The 7710-nt window shown below is 46.7% G+C and overlaps 1 long non-coding RNA gene across 1 annotated transcript; it reads left to right on the plus strand.

Moving 5' to 3' along the window:
* Positions 1-278: 278 nt before the first annotated feature.
* On the plus strand, positions 279-6620 carry LOC143836885 (uncharacterized). Its single transcript, XR_013230812.1, has 3 exons — positions 279-500; positions 6100-6220; positions 6424-6620. It is a non-coding gene; the product is annotated as an uncharacterized LOC143836885 (long non-coding RNA).
* The last annotated feature ends 1090 nt before the right edge of the window (positions 6621-7710 follow it).

The following is a 7710-nucleotide window of genomic DNA, read 5'->3' on the forward strand; positions in this document are numbered from 1 at the left end:
CAGTATCCGGTCTATGAACTCCTCCTCTTTAAGTATTTGAAATGTTGTCACTTGGCGGAGGGCAGGATGCTGTTTCCATTGGCTGCAGAGGAGAGGACACGCAGTAATGGGTTTAAACTACAAGTACAACGATATAGGCTAGATATTAGGGGAAAAATTACACAGAGTAGTTCAGCAGTGGAATAGGCTGCCTAAGGAGGTGGTGAGCTCCCCCTCACTGGCAGTCTTCAAGCAAAGGTTGGATACACACTTTTCTTGGATGCTTTAGGATGCTTTGGGCTGATGCTGCATTGAGCAGGAGGTTGGACTAGATGGCCTGTATGGCCCCTTCCAACTCTATGATTCTATCCCAGTGCCAGCATCACAATGAACAATGCTCCAGTGCCCGTGCTTAGGGATGAGCACCCATTGCCTTGGGTGCCCCAGGTGTTTTTGGTTTCATGTGCCTGAACTCTTGTCACACAAGACTACACCGGAGGAAGTCAGCCAGTTCCTTTACGGTAAGCCAACTTCCTCCTCTTGTTCTCTGTAATTTCATCTCTAGATTTTCTTCCTGTGGGTAACGACAGAATGTAGAAATTATTTCTTCATACACACATGCTCACACACACACACACACACGAGAGTGCCCAGTTGTGAGCAGACTGGAATATTTTAAGGACTCAGACAATGTCTTTCCAGTCGGGGGGGCATTTTTCCCCTTCTGCCTGGCATCATGGACCAAAGGCCACACTTACGTGGTCGCTGTCACATGGCCCTTTGTCCTCCTGCGAGGCAGAGGATGTAGAGTCCCAGCAATAACCATCCCAATGCTCTATTACAGTCAGAGGGAACATCTCTAGTTGAGGGTGACTGTAGTGCAGAGGTTAGTTTACTGGTAATTTTGGAATTATGTTTATTTTATGTATTTAGCAATTTATATCCTGCACCTTCACCTGGAGGTCCCGGGGCAGGTCATAACAATACAGAATATAAAATACATTAAAGGCAGAGCCACCACCCTCCTTGCCTCCCTCCCTCACAGCCTGGCAGAACAGCACCCAGAGGAAATGAGACATCAGAACACAAACAAAACACCTCTTTTTAGTTAACTGAGGCAGTTGCAAATGGTAACCAAGGACAGGGATCCCCCACCTTTGTTGAGCCTACAGGGACCTTTGTATTTCTGACACAGGGTAGTGGGCGCAACCACAAAATGGCTGCCCAGGAGGTGGAGCCAATTGACAAAATGGCTGCCATGAGAGGCAGGGTCAACCACAAAATGTCAGGGAGGGAGTTTATGGGTAATCGTGAGCCTCCATAGGCCAGCTCGTCTTGGAGAGGCGGAATATAAATTTAAGAATAAATAAACTATAAACCCCACTTGACCCTGCTCATTTTCTAAGAGAGCCAGTTTGGTGTAGTGGTTAGGAGTGTGGACTTCTAATCTGGCATGCCGGGTTCGATTCTGCGTTCCCCCACATGCAACCAGCTGGGTGACCTTGGGCTCGCCACAGCACTGATAAAACTGTTCTGACGGAGCAGGAATATCAGGGCTCCCTCAGCCTCACCTACCCCACAGGGTGTCTGTTGTGGGGAGAGGAAAGGGAAATGACTTTGAGACTCCTTCTGATAGACTAAAGCGGCCTATAAGAACCAGTTCTTCTTCTTCTTCTTCGTTGTCATCATAATTTAGCAGGTACCAGAAAAGGTGTTAATGGGTGCATGGTACCCTCCAGTGCTATATTAGAGACCTCTGGCCAAGGACCCCTGCTTGACATCCAACCTGAACAAGAGAGCTGTTGAACATGAAAGCTTGCACCCTATGAGTTTTGGTCCTTTTATTAAAAAGCGTTTCTTATTAACCTCATTGATATTACGCTGCCATGTCTAATTCGCATCCTGAGAATTCAAAAAGAAAATGGACTGGAAGGAACAGCAAGTCCCTTGGAATGACCAGCAGTCTTCCTGACTGCATTATCATCATTATCATGTTTCAGGGGTTCATCGATGTTAAACAAGTTGAAAAAGGCTGGCCACTGGCCTCGAACTTTATCCGGCTGCTTCAGACCAACACGGCTGCCCATTTGAATTGGGCATCAAGGGAGTGACCATTCCAGAGGAATGGAACAGCTACAACTAAGCAAGGGTGGCCGCTGACAGATGCAGGCAAGCTGAGGACTGTAGCTGGTGTACGTGGGCAGCTCTCAGCCACCATGGAAAGCTGCCCTGGCTGGGTGATCAGCAGCATGGAGCTGAAAGTGTTCAAGCCACCACTGACAACTCAGCCAGCATGGTCATTGGCCTCCACCCAGCACCCAGCACCCTCCCTTAGTTTCATCTCCAGGGCCAGGGGCTTGGGACTCCACAATCATCTCTGAGGCACCACTGAAGACCCCACATCCCATGTCCTTTTTCTTGGTGGTCTCCCATTCAAATACTGACCAGGGCCGACCCTGCTTAGCTCCCAAGATCTGACAACATTGGGCAAGCCTGGGCTATGCAAGTCAGGATCTAAGTAGTACTACTTTCTTCCGCTTCCATTCAATTCAGTGGAATTTTTATGTATTGCATTTCCTTGCTGCATCTCCCCATAGACTTGGGGGCAGCTTACAGCATTATTGATGTACTAGGGACCAAGCCCGTTCAATTCTGGAACACAATGGGCACTAGAGTGGAGGAGTGGGGGGGAGTGGAAGAACTCTGCGGATGGCCACCCCCTCTCACCAAGACCTAGAAAGGCTGCAGGTGGCTGTTAGGGAATTCACCAGTAGGGGCAGCTCTCGCATGGCAGGGATCTGCAGCCTCCGAGCCTCACAGGAAAGTGGAAATAGGAGGGGTCAAGGGTGGGGGACAGAAGGCGATTGGCTGGCCGCTGGACAGACAGGCAAGCCGGTTGGAGCAGGAGGCAGCACTTAGGGGCGGGACAGCTGCCCTGAGTGGGTACTACGCACTGAGTGGCACTTAAGCCATGAGACACACTCCTCCTCAAAGGCCTTACCAGAAATATTAACTGGAACACATAAATATTAAACAAATTATAAAATTTGTTAAAATCTCATGAAATAGGAGGGTGAGGGGGATTGGTTTTAATGGTTTTTTTAAACTGTTTTTTTTTTATTGTAAACCACCTGTAGCCCACTCGTGGGGAGAAGCAGTATAGAAATTTTTAAAATAAATAAATAAATAGTAGAAACAGTGTGCAGTAACCTATCAGCACAATTCCCTGTATTGCCAAGATCTCTGACACGCCTTTCTGGTTGGTCAGATTTCTTGTCTCTCATTTTTCATTTATTTCAGAAGACTCGTAAGTCCCAAACGTTATGACAAAGATGACAGATCTGTCTGTGAAAGGCAAGTTGTACATACACCCTCGATTCAGGCTGGGTCCTCTAGTCCAGCTCAATGCAGGAAACTCACAACTACCTGCCCACCCACAGTGACCCCAATTCCATGTCCAGGTGATGCTCCCCTCCAAGAAATCAGAATGCACGGCCAGTATGCGAGGTGGGTTAGGCTGAGAAATGCTGGCTGGCTCCTGGTTACCCAGCAGATTCCCACAGCCAAGTGGGGAGGTGAACCTGGATCTCCTGGACTTCAGTGCAACGCTCTACATGACACCATTCCACTCTCTAAATTTCTGTGTAATGTAGGAATGGACCCTGTGCTGTGATTGTCCCCTTGGAGATCAGGACGGCACTTCTTGGCAGTTCTCAGCTCCTATGAACCATTCCGACAATAATCTCAACATGGTTCCTTTTACTTTCCAATATCTTGTCCCATGTCAAAGCTGATGGGTGTGGGGAATCATGTAGATACCATTTTTGTCCGGCCACCTCTGCTCAAGGAAAGATCTACCTCTTGAGGTAGTTTGCCAAGATCTTGAGACAGTTTGCCATAAAGAGAAGGCAGTAAACTCTGCAGTCCCAGTGAGGTCAACCAGATAAGCTTTTAGTGTTGCCCTTTTGGTAAATCAGCTTGATGGGGACACTCTCTCTCAGCCTGAGCACCCCAGCTCTGTGGTTGGATTCATTTAGAGCAATGGCGCCCTCATCAGGCCCTCATCAGGTGGCAGCAGGAGCTGTTCAGATTCGCAGGTCTGCTTCCCCACAGAAATAGCCTCATTAGCTTCACTTGGGAGTCAGCAGATGGAAAATCGCAGCCTCTTTCGGCCAAGGCCGCTTTCCTCTACTTATTACCACTGAGCAACCCCTGAGACATTCTTCAGGCTTCAAGAAACCCCAGAAGTGGTGTGATCGTGCAGAATATGGTGGGGAAGCAGAGCTGTGGACACGCCCACCCTGGATCTGGAAAACATACCCCTCCCATCCCCCACTTGGGCTGGCTACTCTAATACCACTTTGACCCCAGTGGAGACCCAGAGTGGCTTACATCGTTCTCCTCACCTCTATTTTATCTTCACAACTCCGTGTGGTAAATAAGGCTGAGAGGGTGTGACTAAGCAGATGGCAGCTGACCTCATGCAAGACTTGCCAGTTCACTTCTAGCAATGCAAGTCTAATTTTCAAAAATGGAAAAGTGGCTTCACTGTACTGGTGAACCATACGGAAGCTGGACAGCATGAGTTTTAAGCACAGAGGAATCTATAGGCCATTTGTTTGAACCCTATTTCGATCCACATAGGATTATTTTGTACATTCCACAAAGTCTTTCCCTAAAAAGTGAGGATATGCACACATAGAACTTGTCCAGACATTTCTGGGAAATGGTGGGGCAGCTACCAGAAGTCGAAAATGTGTTACTACACCCCACTTCTGAAGAATTGCATGCTCCGGTGTTTGCTCTTCCATTTCTCCCATCGGATCTCCCAGTTATGCACCTGCAGAGTTTACATCATGCGCCGAAAGAGGGAAGGAAGAAACAGTTATAGACAAAGGGGGTGACCTAACTGATCAGGCACATAATGTTCTGCAATGCACACTCCAAAGAGCAGCTTACAGTAATTCCCTGCAATTTAAAAGTATTTATTTTTAAAATATCAGCTGCCGACCTCTATCTTACGCTCTCATACTGAATTTCACCATCCAAACACAGTAATTTATTAGGGATCATCAAACCCAACTGGTTATTAAAATGTCTTGCCGTTAAACGCTACTCACTTAAGTTAGCGGCACACTGTATCCTCCAGACTTTCTCTATAATTAATGAGACTTGAAACAGTGCCGTTTGCAGATGATTTAAGCAGAGGCTGCCTTAACCTTTTGCTGCCTGAACATGGAATGCAACATCTTAAAGCAAGATACAATTTTGGGAATGTGTTCCGTGTTAACACAGTAAAAAGTAGAGGACGCCAGCCAGCAACACCTTTAAACTACAAGTACAACGATATAGCCTAGATAGCAGGAAAATTTTTTTCACAGTCAGAGTAGTTCAGCAGTGGAATAGGCTGCCTAAGGAGGTGGTGAGCTCCCCCTCACTGGCAGTCTTCAAGCAAAGGTTGGAGACACACTTTTCTTGGATGCTTTAGGATGCTTAGGGCTGATCCTGCATAGAGCAGGGGGTTGGACTAGATGGCCTGTATGGCCCCTTCTATGATTCTATGATTCTAGGATGCTTTGGGCTGATCCTGCGTTGAGCAGGGGGTTGGACTAGATGGCCTGCATGGCCCCTTCTAACTCTATGATTCTATGATTCTGAAGGTTAACAAACAGGTTGTTCCAGAACAAGCAAGGTTCAGGTGGGTCACCATGATGGTCTGAAGCAGAACAAAGTTTGATCCCAGGGGCAGTTGTAAGGCCAACAGTTTTATTCAAGGTCTAAGCTTTCATGTGCCTGCACTCTTCTTCGGATAGATAAAAGCTTGTATCCTGAATAAAACTTGGTCTTCAAGGATGCTGCTGGACCCAGACTTGCAGTGAAATACAAGAAGTACAGAGGGGGTTCCAAATGATCCAAATGCAATACAGAAAAATATAGGAAATATTTGATTCACCCTCAGTTCCTCTTTTGCCACCGAAGGAGTTGGCTGTGCTTCCGAATTCTCTAGCTTGGTTGGGGAATAGAAGTTGGTCGGCCCCCCAAACCCTGTTTAAGAAGCGTACCAAATGCAGTGTGAAGATGACCCAGACCGATGAACATGATCACCTCTATTTTGTCTAGGTGAAAAGCATTCAGTGCCCACATCTGAGATCTGCTGGAATTTGCAAGATCTGTAACAGCATTAGACAAATATCCTGCAGGGAACATCAGAGGAGAAGAGGATTTTGCATGGTTAAATTAGGTACTTCATGATATTCTTCAAACCCTCTCCTCCTATGATCTCATTGGCTCATCTGGAGACTTCCTGCTCATTTGAACACACTTCCTCCCTGCTTGCCTCCAAAACCAACAGTCAGTGAAAGAACAGGACATTTAGACATGAATATCTCCTGTTTCTAAACAAAGTGGTTTCTTCTAATTAAAATTATTTTTCTTTCTTTTAAGCAACCTGGTGCTTGCCTCCTCGGCATGTTTAAACTCTGCCAACAAGATCTGCCAAAAATTCACCACTGAGGAGAAAAGGGATCAGGCTAGAAAGCTCAAGGCAGCATTGTAGAAGAAAGCACTCAAAGTTTCCAGCCTGCAGGAAAATTGGCTACTTCAAAGATGGCTGAGCACTCCTAAAGGGTCAAGAAGGAGTCCTTTATGTCAGGGGTAGTCAACCTGTGGTCCTCCAGATGTCCATGGACTACAATTCCCATGAGCCCCTGCCAGCGTTTGCTGGCAGGGGCTCATGGGAATTGTAGTCCATGGACATCTGGAGGACCACAGGTTGACTACCCCTGCTTTATGTTACTGCTTCACTCCATCCCCAACCATCTGCCCTTGTGACTGAGATGCAACCCAAATTGAGACAGAAGTACTACACCACACCCATGGATTGCGAGGGCCTAGCCAGGAAGTGCTATTCTTCTTCTGCACTTGTTTGCAAAATTGCAAATTACTAAACAATAATGGCTGGATGCCAGTTGTTTCTTTGGGGACGATGATCTTGTTTATTGAATCGCGGCCTGAAGATAAGAGGCCTTTAGGGGAAAGTCTTATAAACTGAGGCCATAAAGTTGTCAAAGCAATAAATAAATGCTAGGAAACACTCTGCAGAATCTGCCTTGCGTGCCGTAGCCAGTTTGGTCATCCTCGGGCATCATTCCTTGTTGAGAACTACTGCCCCTTCCATTAGAGACGAAGTACAAGGTTGAAAATCTTCCATTTGAAGGTTCAGTTCTGTTCTCAGTCAAGACAGATGAGACGCTGTCGACTGTAAAAAGGAATACGCATACTGCAAATCCCTGGCTACACTGCCTGGTATAAGTACAGGCCTTTCTTGCATCAATAGTAGCACTCTTACCAGAGGGAGGATGTAGTCTCCATCTAAACCCTGTCCAGCAACGGGGTATTCCAGGCAGGGGGCTTCTGGTAGTTCCATACCTACAGCTATGGTTTCCTCCAGGAAAGATGCCTCACAAATCCAGACAATGGGTTTCTGACTAGAGCGGGTTCCTGTAACCATTACGTTTGGGGATAGGTTAGACGCTTACTTTAGACCTGTGTGTCCTCAATATTGTTAATGATAATTACATGTTGGAATTTAAAGTGATACCACCCTGTACCTCCCTATACATAATATCTTGTTCCTTCACTCAAGCTTTCATTGGCCCTGGAATCACTCATTAAAAAGCAGGCAATCGAAGGAATTTTTGACCCTAAGTTGTGAGAGGGCTTTGGTTCTAG

The sequence above is a fragment of the Paroedura picta genome, chromosome 4 (assembly GCF_049243985.1).
Source record: "Paroedura picta isolate Pp20150507F chromosome 4, Ppicta_v3.0, whole genome shotgun sequence".
NCBI lineage: Eukaryota > Metazoa > Chordata > Lepidosauria > Squamata > Gekkonidae > Paroedura > Paroedura picta.